This window comes from Ambystoma mexicanum, chromosome 8 (genome assembly GCF_040938575.1).
Source record: "Ambystoma mexicanum isolate Mex_15411 chromosome 8, UKY_AmexF1_1, whole genome shotgun sequence".
Classification (NCBI taxonomy): Eukaryota; Metazoa; Chordata; class Amphibia; order Caudata; family Ambystomatidae; genus Ambystoma; species Ambystoma mexicanum.
In genome coordinates, this window is record NC_090929.1 from 1,468,883,379 (window position 1) to 1,468,898,744 (window position 15,366).

Sequence of the window (15,366 nt, forward strand, 5' to 3'; positions counted from 1 at the left end):
AGCAATTGTCCTTTCCATTACAGGTTTTATCGGAACACGCACAACCTTCAACTCTTGTTAAAGTCACCTTTGCTTTTAACACAAATAGGACTTCTGTTGCCTTTGATAGCTCACTGGTCGTGTTAATTGGGTTTCTTTCTGCAACGCCTTTCATGTAGCAGTGAAGGCTGTTACCAATACCTCCTCTGCTCCTCCCCAACTCTGTCTTTCACCTGGGATGGTAGCGGGCCACCTCAAAGTACTTAGAAGGTATCCCTTTTCTGCTCAGTCGGTTTCTGGCTTGGAACGCTTACAGCTTTCCGAAAGTGTGGAAATCTCGCCTGACTTTCTCTTGTTCTCCGCCACTGCCGATCAGCCCCATAGCCTTCCAAAGTCTATAGCCTGGTTCGCATCATCCCCAGAAGAGCTGCTCCTTCTCGTGTCCAGCCTTGATCACAGTGTGCCTGTGTGCGCCACCTTTTATCCTGACAAGTGGCAGGTGTGTGTGGTTAGGATTACGTGCCTGACTCTGCCTGGTCTCATTAAAGGGATAGAGCCATTGCAAGTCAGTAGAGGTAATCTTCCTGGCCTCATTCCTCATCTTCTTCGGCTCAGTAGTGTTGTCAGTGTGAAGTGGGGAGGAATTATGGGAGCCGTAGTTTGCCATAAAATAGGTACGGATAGGGGGTAGATGGGTTGTGGAAAAAAGGGGGATACTATGTCTCACCATCAGGTGCTTCTTCCCCACTCCCCAAGGACCCCCTACCCAGGTGATCCTCCCTCGCTTGCCACGCCAAGGGTTGGGATCCAAAAGCAATGGCTTTTCCCTGGCCACCTGAGTACAGAATCCACAGGAACTAGGTTGGAAACACCATCTGGTTTTTCACACTACAATGGTGCAGGATGTAGCCCTTGTTATGACCGTGCTGATTCAGTTACTTCACTGGACACAATCTTTGTGCTTTGCAGAAAACTCACAGTCTCATTATTCCTACTCCAGATTTGTGCAGTGTTAAGTGGGTGAACAAAGAACCGCTTCAGGTGAGTGATGTGAGGCTGAGGGTAATAGCGTGAGCGGTTAAGTGGCTAACTTGCTTTTTCTTCTTTCTTTGTAGAGACATCCCAGAAAGCTATGAACCACGTGAAAACCGAGTCGAGCAGGCAGAGTAATCATACCACTTACCAGTGGCCCCTAGTTCATCCATACTGTTTTTACGCACAAAGGATCCCTTGTGGTCCTAGTCTTGACTTGGCTGGCACTTGCTTCCTATAGTCGTCTGAAAGTTGGGGACAACTTTGCTCTCTGTAGCAGATCCATCTCTGACTCTTGGAACCGTATTTCTAACACTCTAGTGTCCTCTTCTAACTTTTCCTTCCCATTGACGTTTGTCAATTGTGAGCTTTACGCATCAGCGAGTGCTTTTACGCACGAACATAACATCGACCACACAGCTTAAATGTTCGTAGGGCTGCACTTCTTAAGTTAGGGATATCCATTTCTGGAGTTGGCCATTGTGTTCAAGTTTGTGTGCTTTCCCTCCTTACAGGTTTTGGCAGGAATCTGCCCTTTATCACATTGACCGAAAAGTGACTGTACATATATGTTACCTACTGTGTGTTTAAGTAATAGAATTACTGTGTCCTTCAGTATTCACCTGTTTGTTCTGGGCCTAATAAATTGTATATTTTTGATACAGGACTGTCTAAGAGTAATTCTTGTGTCCTACTGTGTGTGCTCATCTAAAACCGCCACTACTCTTGAGACTTAGCCTCGACTGCTCTCCAAGCTACCTTGAATTGTCCTGACTAACTTCGCAGAAGTGTTCCCTGTTTCACTAAACTAGGGTGGCATACTGAACATCTGTTCACCAGAGCAGAGTTCAGAAATCCATTCTAAGACTCCTCAACAATAATCAGCACTTACCTCAATAACCCCTTCCCTCAATCCCCATAGTAAAAAGAAAAAATGACGCAACTATATCATCGCCTGCACTACTCACCACTCAATCTAATGCCAGTCTGCCACCGTCTACGCAATCATCTATTATAGATGTGCCCGCCACATACCCTCTTCCTACTGGAGGGGTAGAACTAATATCTACGACTACTACGCCCATTTGCCCTCCCTCTTGTAGGATGTGTCCTATACACCATAAACCCTGGACACGTGTGCGCATGCACGGCGCTGCGTGTGCATGCAAAGGTATACTTGCATGCTCTAGAGATCCTCGAGTCCTCTCAATGCGAAGTCTTCCCCCACGGCCTGCACATACCTTTGAGTGCGGACAGCGCTCAGGAACAGGCAGACCTTTGCGAACTCAGCGCCTGCAGGGCCTCCACGTTAGTGTACTTTGTAATGGTCTCAGCCCACCTCCCACGTGCCCCAAGGAGTACGGCAGGAATACCCTTGCCAAGGGAACGGAGGATCTCGCTAGGGCCTCCAAAATGTTCCAGGTGACCTCTGTCAAAACTAATCCTAAAAAAGAAAAAGTCATCCAAAGTAGGAGCGTACGCCATACAAGAAGTAATGCGGGTTTATTGGGCCCAAACAGCTGGTACACATAGTTCATACAGCCCTGTGGAACTGAACTGAATGAAATGAGTTCTTGACGCCGCCCACTGCGGCTGGTCTTTTTGTACACAGATTATAAAATTACCATACATGGTTTTAGTTACATTTTGGGACAGGTCACAGGCGCTGATGTGTGGAAGTACGTCAGAGCCTTATAGAAACATTTACATTAGGTGACCCTTATTGGATAAAACATTTCTTGGACAAAAAATCACATTGACACCACTTGTGACATCACAAACCTTCCCATATCAGCCCGCAATTACGTGATTGTGCTGATCCATCGAAAAACACTTATTTGCCATTGGTTGGAACTGCCCAGTATACAAATTGATAACCTGCTGCATACCGATTGGACATGTCATCTTGAGACGGCAAGGGGCAAGGCATTCTCACTGAGTCTGACCAACCATGACACGGCAAGGGGCAAGGCATTCTCACTGAGTCTGACCAACCATGTGCCCCATGGAGATCAGTGAGGACACTTAACAATGTTGCACCCTAGGGACACCGAAACCTTGCCCCGCTGATTGGCTCTCTGTCGCATGCCCCTCAGCCCCTACCCCATCGCTCTAGCACCCCAGCTTCCTTCTCACACCTTGCTGGCGAGTATAAACTGAAAAAACTTTACCACACCGTGGCTAGATTTTACTTAACTGTATTTGATTTCTATTTCTCTGCCGATTCTATGCGGACACCCAGGTGCCCAGCTCAGTGGCCTCGAAAGTATCTCCTGAAGCGACTTTGATGGAGCTGCGTTCTCCTGGGAAATTTCAGCCTTGCAACATTTACTGTGCACCGTTTCTGCTGACTATTTAAAAAATAAAACACTGGTGTCAAAACCCCCTGCAGTCCTTTATGAGCCTTCCTAACTTGGGCCTACAAAAATGGCTGCTCTACTGTTTACATACGGCTCACAAGCCCCTTACCACATTACTCCCCTTCAGCACCTTGCAACTACAACCCTATGCCTGTTATGCTTGCACTACACCAGCTACCCTACCCCCAAGCAAGTTACCCACACACATTTCCGTTCCCTTGTGTGTCTTTCCGCACTTTGCCAGCTCCTGTGTCTAAACCTATATTTGGCCCGCCTACACACTGTGCAGTGGCGTCACCACTCCCGATCTCGCCTACCACGAAACGCTTGATGTCACCCCGGTATTTGCGCAACTAGTATGTGCGCGCCCCTGGACAGTGTCGAACCATGACCCTTACAAGAAGGATGTCCGGGTTGTAGACTGGACTCCAATTCACAGCATAATTTGTCACTTTAGGGCTACAGAAATGGGCCTGAACTTTGATCATGAGATGGGGTCTTTTTTTAAAACCTCACACAATTTGAGCAAATTATGCAAACCAGTTTAAAATCCATTATCACAGTCAGCATTAGAGATAGCTGCAATTTTGGTGTTGGGGATAGAATATCAGCTTTTAATGAATGTGTCTCAATTAGAGGCTATTCAATGGTTCTGTTTCGACCAATAGGCTTAACTGTAACTCTGTGTCTGACTCAGATGACAGATTGGTTCTTGTTTAAAACCTTATACAACTTGGGCAACTTATTCTAACCAGCCAAATAATTCATTCTTATATGGAGCACTATAATTTTGCTGTTTGAGATAGAAATGCTCTTAGAAAATGTGGCACAATTAGCTGTTACTAAATTTTTATGGTTAGATCAACAGGCATAACCTTAATTTTATGTCTCACTCAGATATTATTGAATGGTTCTGTTCAGACTAACAGAGATAAATGGAATTTCGTTTCTATATGTCAGTTGTTAAAAGGGACACGAACTGCTAAAGTTGAAACATATGTCTAGTTTTGCAAATATAACAGGCATTGTTACCTGTGAGCAAGGATAAACGTTGTTCATATCTCTTTGAATATAATCATCTTTTGCAAAAATATCTGATCACTGAAGCACATATTAGAAGTGGTTTCTGTCTACGAGGAAATAGGAAAAACTTTTGCACAAGGACACCTTTGCGCTGAGCGTCATAGTGACAAATAGCCAATCGGAGTAGGAGCCAATAGCCGATTCAGGTAGAGAAAGAGGCGTAACTTACTGGGCCTGCACCTCATATAAAAGGTAAGCAATGGCGCCCGCACATTTTATTTGCTTAGGCGAAAGCGAGGAGAACGGAACTCCATCCAGTCGGTAAATTTAGGAACGTGCTAAATCTGTGTGCCAGTTAAATAACGTGTACTGAAATGCAACAGCTAAATGCAAGTGACTGAGAACGCGCCGCATGCTTGACGTTTTTGTGTAGACGAATGCCAACGCGGCATCATGTATTTTATCAGGAAGATTCTTAGCATGTTTATGCTTTCATTTCCAGTTCGTTATTGAGAGTGAACGTGTTGAAACCACGTATACGGGGTCTAAAGTATCTAGTAGAGTGCACCTTGTGTTTTTAAAAATGAACTTACGGTTAATTTGGTTATGCAACAAATAAAGCAGTAATTATCAGTTACGATGGGACTAGCAGTAACGCGCATTAATGAGGTTTTTGTGTACAAGAATGCAAACGCGGCATCATGCCTTTTATTGGAAGACTTCTCTGCATGTTTATGTTTCAATTTTGATTTCGTCATTGAGAAGGAACGTGTTGAATAACGTATATAGAGTCCAACAGTTCCAGTAGAGAGCACTTTGAGTTTTAAAAATGAGCATACGTTATGCAACAAATAAAGCACCAATTATTAGCTAGGATGGGACTATCAATTACTATCACTACTAACCACAAGCACAGTACCTAGACAAACTGGAATGCAGGTGATCTCTAATTGGCAACTAACAGAATTAGAATGTATAACAAGAACGGTACGCCTTTTCTCTATGATGTTTGTAGGTACAGGGATTATACCCAATAACTCAAGTTTGAAGGAATGGTCAAGAAAACCGCTATTACTGATTAATTGGGAAAGTTAAAAGCTCATTTTTGAACCATAAAATGATATATACACAATGCAGGAAAACCAGTTATGAAATAGATTTTCTAAGAATTGATGTAAAGAGGAATACCAACTGATGATATATGAATAGTGTGTGGTCATTTGGGATAGTTGTATTTTTGTAACTACACTATTGGATTGCTATTGAATAGTATTGGACCAATTCTGAATGGGAATAACCACTCAAATGTTAATAAATAATAAGTTGATACAAGAATCTTGATTAAAATGAGGGGATAGTAATTAATTGGATGTCTGCAGGAATCCATGTGCCTTGAAAACGACTCTAGTGAATATGGATCCGAATTATAATTTGTCCTTTTTTCTTTCTTTTTCATTTTTTACTTTATTTCTTTTCAACCTAACATATCCTACCCTGGTCCAACCCCCCCAATCTCTGTTTCCATCTTGGGTTATACAAAATGTAATTTTGGTGGACATTTTGCTTTCATGCATCTAAACGTATGTGCCATAATACTTTGCAATGTTTTTTACATTTTCTATGATTTCGTGATATCGCAATTAAGTATCTGTCTGGCTTTGAAGAAGTCCTCAGGCTGAAACATCTGTCACCTTACAGACTTTACCTATGCTGGAATAAACTGATTTGTGACTGGCGCAATTTTGTGTTGGCAACTAATCTCATTGAGTCAGGATGGCTTTGTCGTTACACTATACTCTGAACCAAAGAAATAAGGGCTGAAGGGATGTCACATGAAATCCCAAGCAAGTTCAATATGTACACCAAAATTAGATGCAGAACGGGGAAGACCCAAAATACGCTTAAAAATTCATTCTCAATTGTCTGCAGAGGACCTAGATTACAGAACCCCCAAGCTTCCATTCCATACCTACCCACTGAAATTGCCTTACTATTATAAATCTTTAGAATCAAAGCTAAAGACTTATTCACTCCCCCACCCTTGCACTTGCCTAAACTTTACAAACTTGCTTCGTAATATGATCAACGGGAAGAAATTCAATGAAAAAGAAACCCAGATATAGTACAAAAATTCCACAATGGGAATAATTGCGCCCTTGCTGACCATGGGGGAACATTTCCGAAGCCACCTCCCTTTAACGCATACCATGATGGCCGACTTCTGCACATTGACCTCAAGGTCCAAGTCATCCATAAAGGTCATATAGTCCAAAATTAATTTCTGAAGTGCTTTGGGGTACACACGACAAGAACAGTATCGTCCACATAAGCCAGGAGTGGCAACACTCTCCCACCGTGGGGTAGAGTTAACCAAATGGTCATAAAGTCCATTGATCTACAAACTAAATAACACGGGCAGCACGACACAGCCCTGGCGCACACCCATCTCCACAGAAAGATTATCTGTACAATGCCTGTTTCTACCACTTGCAACACAGGCCTGGTTGGAATGATGAAGCCTGGTCAGCAGTACCACAATCTCCCCTGGACAGTTCATGGACTTGAGCACACACCATAACTTAACACGGTTAACCTTATCAAAGACGGTGCTCAGGTCCATGAAGGCCAGGTAAACAGGTTCTTACTTGATATACAGTGAATGTGTCAATAATAAGTGCAGATTCAGTGATTGCTCAGATGTTCCCAGGCCTGATCTCAAACCTAGCTAGATCGGAGATCATTCTAATCCAATCTTCAATAAATGTGCATTCCTAGAAACATTGAAGATAGGTCTGAAATGACTCCTAAAAAAACCTTTGCTTGACCCAGATGACATAGCCAAATACAGACCCATCACAAGCAGCCAGTTCATTGGGAAGCTTGTCTAGCAAGGAGTTGCGACCCAACTACATGACACAAGTAGTTGCAACCCAACTACATGCCAAAATGGACCAGCTAGGCCTACTCCATAATTACTAGTTGGCTTCTTCCCCCAAATGAAGCACCAAGACTGCAACTATTCAAGTGCTGGATAATGTGTTGCAAATTAATGACATTGATGAACTGGCTCCTTGGGAACTGTCCTAAAATGGTTCACATCCTACCTATCCTTCAGACGCCAGGCCGTAAAAGAACTGGCTCATTCAGATTCAACCAACCTCCAGTCATGTGTGGGGTCAACGAAAGTTCCCTCTACTCAATCATCTTCCGTCTATACATAAGCGGCACGCAGGACATCGCTTGCTTCCATGAATGCTTAGCCACCATCTAAATACCAACACCTACCTCAAATGAATTCAGCAAGATTTAAGTCACCATCATCAGTACCCCTGCCAAATAACAATTCGAGCAGCAATGGCTGGATGGCAGGCACTTGGAAGGATTTAACCACATCTGTCAAACTCCACTTGGGGTTTAGTGTTTGCTGCTGCTAAGAATGTTAAATTGTCTGGGCTTGGTCCATCGTCATCCTTGAGCCTCGCCTCGTGGCTACTCCACTTCTGCCCGTTTCCTGTTCGCGGCACCTAACCCCCTCTCCCGTCCAGCCCTCCCTCCGTCCGCCCCCAGTCCCTGATTGGCCCTACACATTTACATGCTGAGTCGGGAGGAATACGCTGTGCTAACAGATCCTCTGCACAATGCTTGCTCCTGCTAAGAGAGGTAAGTTGGTTCCCTTGACCTCATTAGGCACTCCCCCAGGGCAACCTTCCTCTGGGGAAGACAGGCAGCTGGCAAAAAGTTCTGATAAAGGCCACCTCCCTCTCCCGTTTGCCTGTTTGCCCTGGTCAACCCAGCTCCAGCCAGGCCTTGCTGCAACAATCAATTAGGGAACAGCCATTTTGTACTTTAAGTACTGTTGTAGGCATGCATTTTGAATCCAGCTATTTTGTGGTACTGCCTTGCATATTTTACCAGAGGGATAGTAACGTAGGCCTGTAATTCAAATCTAGCTACTGCTTTCTGACACTACCTTGTATCTTTTTCCACAGGGATAGTACCGTAGACCGTTACTTCGAAATTAGCTACTGTTTTGTGCCACTACATTGCATCTTATTCCACAGGGATAGGGACATAGGCCTGTATTTAGAATCCAGCTGCTTGCTGAATTTAGCTACTGTGTTGTGCCACTACCCTGTATCTTTCTCCATGGGGACGGTGCCTGGGGCCTGTATTTCGAATCTAGCTGCTTGCTGAATTTAGCTACTGTGTTGTGCCACAACCCTGTATCTTTCTCCAAGGGAACAGTGCCTGGGGCCTGTATTTTGAATCTAGCTGCTTGTTGAATTTAGCTACTGTTTTGTGCCGCTACCTTGCATCTTTTTCCACAGGGATAGTGCAGTAGGCTTGCTTTTACCTCCACTGCTGTTAGGTACTGTTTCTCTCAACTCCTATCCCTGCCCTTCTTCTCGTCCTCCCTACATTTGACTCCATATAAGAGATCCACCTGCACCCTCATCAAGCCAGCACGGATGCTGCACTGTACCTCGGATGCTCGCGACTACCTTGCGACACTCGTACACCTCCCACCCTCAGGGCTGAGGCTGCAGGTAATCCACCATTCTTTGCAGCTCTAAAGTTAGAGGGGCATTCTGGTGCAACAGAAACCTCTCAACACCATCATCCAGACCCCACATCTACTTACCATCTCTCCCTCCTTGACATGATTCCCCCCCACCCAGGAGAACACGCCCCCCCCAGCCTTCCCAGACCAACCGCCAGACATGTAGGTGGGGGATCGATGAGTCACACAAGGAGTCAACAAGAAAGTAACAAGCAAGGACAAAACTGATTCCTGTTCAACAGTATGATATGTGGTTGCGGTGAGGGAGCGCAGATCATGTCAGTCGAGGCTCACTGGTACTCATCGTACTCCATCTTAATGGAAGAAACGTGTGAACCCTTCCAGGGCATGTCTCCCACCTGCAACAATCCACTACCCAAAATCATATCGCACATCACCTATGCCACTAGAATGCCGCTAAGTCCTACTAAATAATTCAGTCTAGCTGGGCACACAATCAGTCTTCCTTGACTCTCAAACATCCTGACAGTCCATCACAGCATCCATCCAGTAGCCAGATCATCATGGGTCGCTACCGGTGACTTAGCCTCCACTACCTACTGGCTAAAACGCACACACATTCTAAAACCCAGTAGAAAAAAGGTATGAATTGCAGGACTACAGATTCCTACACCCTGCAAATTTAAACCCTTGATTCCCCCGAATGACATCCGCACGGTGGTCCAAGACCTCGTGATCTCACACACTGATGGAGGAATATGACCTTCTCTCCTACATTGCTTGAGCTTCACTGGCTCCCACTCCCCACCACGATCAAATTCAAAACTGAATCTATCACCTACAAAGTAGTCTTGAAAAGTAGACCAACACGCTTGGTGGCTAAACTTCACAAGCGTCTCACATAGCAAAACTCTCAAAGGATTGGAGTTTAGGCTAAACCATAAAGAGACAGCTTGCAAGCAGTCTGCCTCCTGCCATGCCCCGACCATTTGGAATCCATCCCAGCATATATTTGAAATGTCCCCACCATCTGCCGGTTCCACAAAATAATAAAAAAGAACAAGTTACTTACCAACTGGTAACGTTCTTTCAACTGGATGTTCCTCCAACGTATTCCACATCTTTGACCACATCTTTGACATGTAATGTCCACAGCTGTGCACTTCAGAAACTTTTTCGGCAGATGGCGTCCTGCGTTGATGACGTCTGGTCGATGTCCCTCGAAGGCCTCCGTCGAGGGTGACATCACCGGATGTTTTAAATAGGACGCCCGTAGCCTCAGTTTGTATTTTCCCCCATAACGAGTGGCACCAATCCAATGCCTGCTGGACTGCACATAGCCTTGCGGAAACGTAAGCTGCAATCGCATAGGAAATTCTCCAGAGGGGAAGGCTGGGAGGGCGATGTGGAATACGTTGGAGGAACATCCAGTCGAAAGAACGTTACCAGTTGGTAAGTAGCTTGTTCTACGAATGGATTGTGTCCTCCAACGTATTCCACATCTTTGACAGACTCCCAAAGCAGTACCAGAGAAATGGAGGAGGGAAAGGAATTTAGAGTACCCAATCATATTGCGGAATAAAGAACCGCCTTACCAAAGAGCATATCCTGACCATGGATCGTATCGAGGGAGTAATGCTTAAAGGTGTGGATCAAAGCCCATGTGGCTGCATCACAAATATTCTTCATAGGAACACCCCGTTGGAGGGCAGTGGCAGTAGCCATGCCCCTAGTGGAATGAGCTTGCAACCCTTCAGGAGGGTCCTTATCCGCCAACCGGTAAAACTCAGTAATGGTGAGGATAATCCACCTGGACAAGGTCTGTTTGGTAACAGCCTGGCCCAATCAGTGACCAGCATATCCCACAAAGTTGATCTTCCACTCTGACCCTGGACATCCTAGAAATATAAAAGCTCAGAGCTCTCCTAGGATCCAACCTATGGAGTCTCTCCTCTTCCTTACCCAGATGAGGAGGAGGATAGAGAGAAAGAAGAACCACCTTCTGACTCAAATGAAATTCAGATACTACCCGTAGAAAGGAGAGACATACCCTAAGTACTACCCTGTCCTTGTGGAACACAGTGAAGGGCAGCTTAGAGGAAAGAGCCTTCAATTCACTCACTCTGCGAGCAGAAGAAACCGCAACCAAGAACACGATATTGAAGGACAATAATCTCAAAGGACAAGAGTGCAAAGGTTCAAATGGAGCACTCATGAGAAATTTCAAAACCAAATTCAAATCCCAAACCGGCACCTGGAAAGGGGACGGCGGGAACACATTAGTCAGTCCTTTAAGAAATTGAGAAATCAAAGGAATCTTAAAGTAAGAACATTCTTGAGACGAGCGCTTAAATATAGACAGCGCCTCAAGGTAACCTCTAATGGTACCTTACTTGAAGGCCCCTGTGGGCCAAAGAAAGTAAGAAGGACAAAACCATAGGAATGGAGCACTGAAAAGGATCAACTTTGTGATCTCTGCACCAGTCGCAGAACTTACGGCAACGGTACAGGGATTCTGTTGCAGGCCGCCTGGCCAAAAGCAACACCTCCATCACGTCATCCGGGAGGTCCCAATGCTTATACCTCAACCTTTCAGATACGAAGCGCGAAGGTTGAGAGGCTTGACCTCTGGATGGAGAACCTGACCCCCGCAAGAGCAGATCCTCTCGGTAGGGAAGACGGCGTGGAGGGTAGATGGACATTTCTAGAAGGTCTGGGTACCATGCTCTCCTGGCCCAATCCGGAGCAATGAGGATCATGTGGGAACCGAACCTCCGCAACATTTGAGGAATGACGGGGACTGGAGGAAACGCGTACAGCAGTGGGAATGACCAATCCATTACGAACGCGTCTCCTAAGGCTCCTCTCAGAGGAAATTCCCTTGGCACTGGTGGCGAAGAGATCCACTTGTGGGGTTCCCCAAAGGGCGGAGTTCTCCCACTCGTGAGAGATCGTGTTCTGCCTGCTCAAAGCGTCCGCCGCCGCATTTTCATCTCCAGCCAGATGAACTGCTGAGACCGAAATTCCCTGCTGGATGGCCCAGAACCAGAGCTGCACTGCCTCTCTGCACAACGGGAGTGACCCTATCTCCTTTTTTTGTTGAGGTAATGCATGGCCACTGTGTTGTCCGTCATGATCAGGACACTCTTCCTTCGAACAGACAGCAGAAAAGCCTTCAGGGCTAGCCCGATGGCCCTCAGTTCTAACAGGTTGATGTGGAGTTTGGACTCCGACAGAGACCAACGACCACTGGCGGTCAAGTCATCGGCATGAGCGCCCCATCCTGTGAGGGAAGCATCCGTCACGACCGTCACCTCTGGCCATGGTTGCCAAAACAACTCCCCTTCATCAGGTTCGCTTCGTTGGCCCACCACAGAAGATCCTGGGAGACCGAGAGTGGAATATGAACGGGATCCGACATCTTGCCTGAGAACTACGACCACTGCATCTTGAGGACCCATTGCAGGGATCTCATCCTCAGCCTGGCCTCTGGCACCAGAAAAATGCAGGATGCCATGAGGCCGAGCAACCTTAAGAATTCGAAAGCCGGGAGACTAGGCATGTTGAAACTTGTCCACCATCTGCACAATGTGATGAGCCCTTACTCAAGGACGTGTCTAACACAGCCCTGATCTACTGAAGCCATTGGGAAGGTGTTCGATGTGACTTCTTGAAATTGAGGGAGAAGCCCAGCCTGTGGAGGGAGCGCCAGGTGATACCGAGGCGATCCAGTGCTTGCTCGGTAGAGCGCGCCCGGGTCAGCCAGTCGTCCAGGTAGGGTTAGAGGTGAATCCCCCCTCGCCTGAAATACGCTGCCACCACCACCATTATCTTGATGAAGACCCTCGGGCGGAGGTCAATCTGAATGGCAGGACTCAAAACTGAATGTGCTAGTTGCCAGCCGCAAACCTCAGGTACTTTCTGTGCTTGGGATGAATTGGCACATGAAAGTAAGCATCCTGTAGGTCCAGAGACACCAACCAATCCTGAAGTTGAAGGGCCTGGAGGACTTGAGAAAGAGTAACCATCTTGAACTTGTCCTTCCTGAGAAGTTTGTTCACCCAACTAAAGTCCAGGATGGCTCTCAATCCCCCATCTTTTCGGGATCAACAAATAAGGGGAATACCATCCCTCGTTCCTCTCCACTACAGGCACCAGTTCTATAGCTCCTTTCTCCAGCAGGGTCAAGATTTCCTGTACAAGGAGCAGATCTGTAAGCTTCAAAGAGAGTTTCCCCGGTGGATTGTCGCGAGGCCGCGTTAGGAAGGGAAGGCAGTAGCCGTGGGGGATTGTATCCAGAACCCACGCATCCAAAGTAATGGCTTGCCACTCTTCAAGATGCTTAGATAGCCTGCCCCCAACCGACGAACCATGGGACATGGCCTCATGACTGTTTTGGAGAGGCTGCGGCAGCTGCCTGAGCGGCTTTGGCACCTCTATTTTCCCCGACCACCATGGGTACTTTTTTTCGCTGGCCCCTTTAACTGGCGGCCCCTCTCGTCTACCAAAGGAGGAGTAGTAAAGAAAAGAACCTCCCCTCCACTGCTGTCCCCTAAAACAAAAAGGCGGAGGTTGATGCACAGCTGCGCTTAAAGATTTTGCCACAGCTTTCGAGGTTTGCAACCTCAAGGATCTAGTCAGCCTTGTTGCCAAACAAATGTCCGCCATCAAAGGGCATGTTCAGAAGACTGGTTTGAACATGCGGAGCAAAACCCGACTTCCGCAAACCACGCAAATCTGCGTATAACGGTGCTCGCAGCCATGGCCCGGCTAACACTGTCGGCCGTATCCAAACCCGACTGAAGGGATTCGCACATGGCATCCTTGCCGTCTTGCACGAGAGCAAGGAAGCCATCTGTTTCTTCCCCCTCGGGAATATGCTCAGCCGCTAAAGAAACAGTTCCACAGAGTGTGTGAGAAGCTTGCTAAGGCACAAGTGGAGTTGGCTGATTTCAATGCCATGCTCCCTGCAGAAAATAACCTGCAAGTCCAACCGAAGCATTTGTCGTCCCTATCAGGAGGGATGGTAGGGTACGCCACCTGCCTCGAGGTCGCCGTAGCGGCCTGAACCACCAAACTCTCGGGAGTGGGGTGAATGGATAAATAGCTGGGGTCGCTTACTGAAGGGCGGTACTTTTTTGTCAATGATTTATTAACAGCCGGAATAGATTCCGGTGACTACCAAGCAGCCGCCACCCTTTTCTGTAAAGTGAGATGAAAAGGTAACACCGGGTCAGAGGATGGACCTTGGTCTAAGATGTCCGTAAGATCATCTTGGACAAAATCTTCCAGAGGACTGGACCAGCCCAGATACTCCGTCCCCATAGCCATGAGTCGCCTGTAGGATGACTCTGCGTGAGCCCCAGGCTTGCCAAATTCCACTTCCGGAGAAGTGTCCAACCCACTGGCATTATGGAGTCTGCCTTAATTCCTCCAATTGACTGTCTCCTGAAAAGACAGGAGCCACCTCCTGCTCAACGGGGTCCTCAAAATCAGACCTTTCTTCCTCATAAATGTCATCAAGAGGGAGGTGAAAACCAATTCTGGAGACAGAATATGGCCTGGAGTCCACTACTGGCCTCACAGACTTAGCCATAGCCTTCCTGGCAGGATCCACCAGATCAGGGTACTCAATTGGCATATTTCGGGCAAAAATCCCTGACAGCGTCGAGGGCGCTGAAGGTGTTGAGAGCGCCGAGGGCTTCAACGTCGACAACGGTGCTGACGGCGCCGATAGCTAATAGGCAAAGCCTTGAGGTCCGATTCCGCATGACACAGCGCCGACTGAGTCGACACAGGCTTCAAACCTTTAGCAGGTTTCTACAGTCTTGCTGGGGACGAGGACCAAGACCTGGAGGCACGTCTCTTGCGACTTTCTTGAGCCTTTCCCAACGGGACCTCAAAGGTTCCCGGTGTGAGTGGCGTCGAGGACCTGAGCCCGAAGGCGTGCGAGCCACAGTACGAGACCGCTCCCTGCAGGCTTCATTAGAAGGTGCGACCGGAACTGTGCCCTGCGATTGGAAAAATCGCCAACCTCTGCTCCTTAAAGACAGCCCATTCCTCCGGAGTTGAGGACTTTGTCGGGCATGCCACTTTCCTCGAGGCACCATCCTGCGAGGACGACGGGGAAGGCGGCCGGTGACGGCACTTCCTAGAGTGCCAGGATGAGGAAGAAGAATTGGGGTCCCCACTCCAGGACTGAGATCCCCGGGCCTCGTCCTGACGCAGAGAGTCGCCTCTCGAGTCGTCGGTGAAAATATCCTTGGACGATTTAGATTTTCGGGACTTACTGGGTTTCTATCCACCTGAAGCTTCCCCTTACGCTCCCTCAAGGCCTTGGCAGTCAGCGACTGGCATTTCAAACAGTCGTCTGTGTCGTGACTCTCATCCAAGCACCACAAACAAATGCGATGTGGGTCGGTGATCGACACTTTAGACTTGCAGTCCCTG

At 47.2% G+C, this 15,366-nt stretch overlaps 1 protein-coding gene across 2 annotated transcripts in view; it reads right to left on the bottom strand.

Annotated features, from left to right (window-relative positions):
- BTRC (beta-transducin repeat containing E3 ubiquitin protein ligase) overlaps window positions 1–15,366 on the bottom strand; it is a 2,926,431-nt gene that overhangs the window by 1,409,342 nt on the left and 1,501,723 nt on the right. The gene's annotated exons all lie outside the window — the stretch shown is intronic.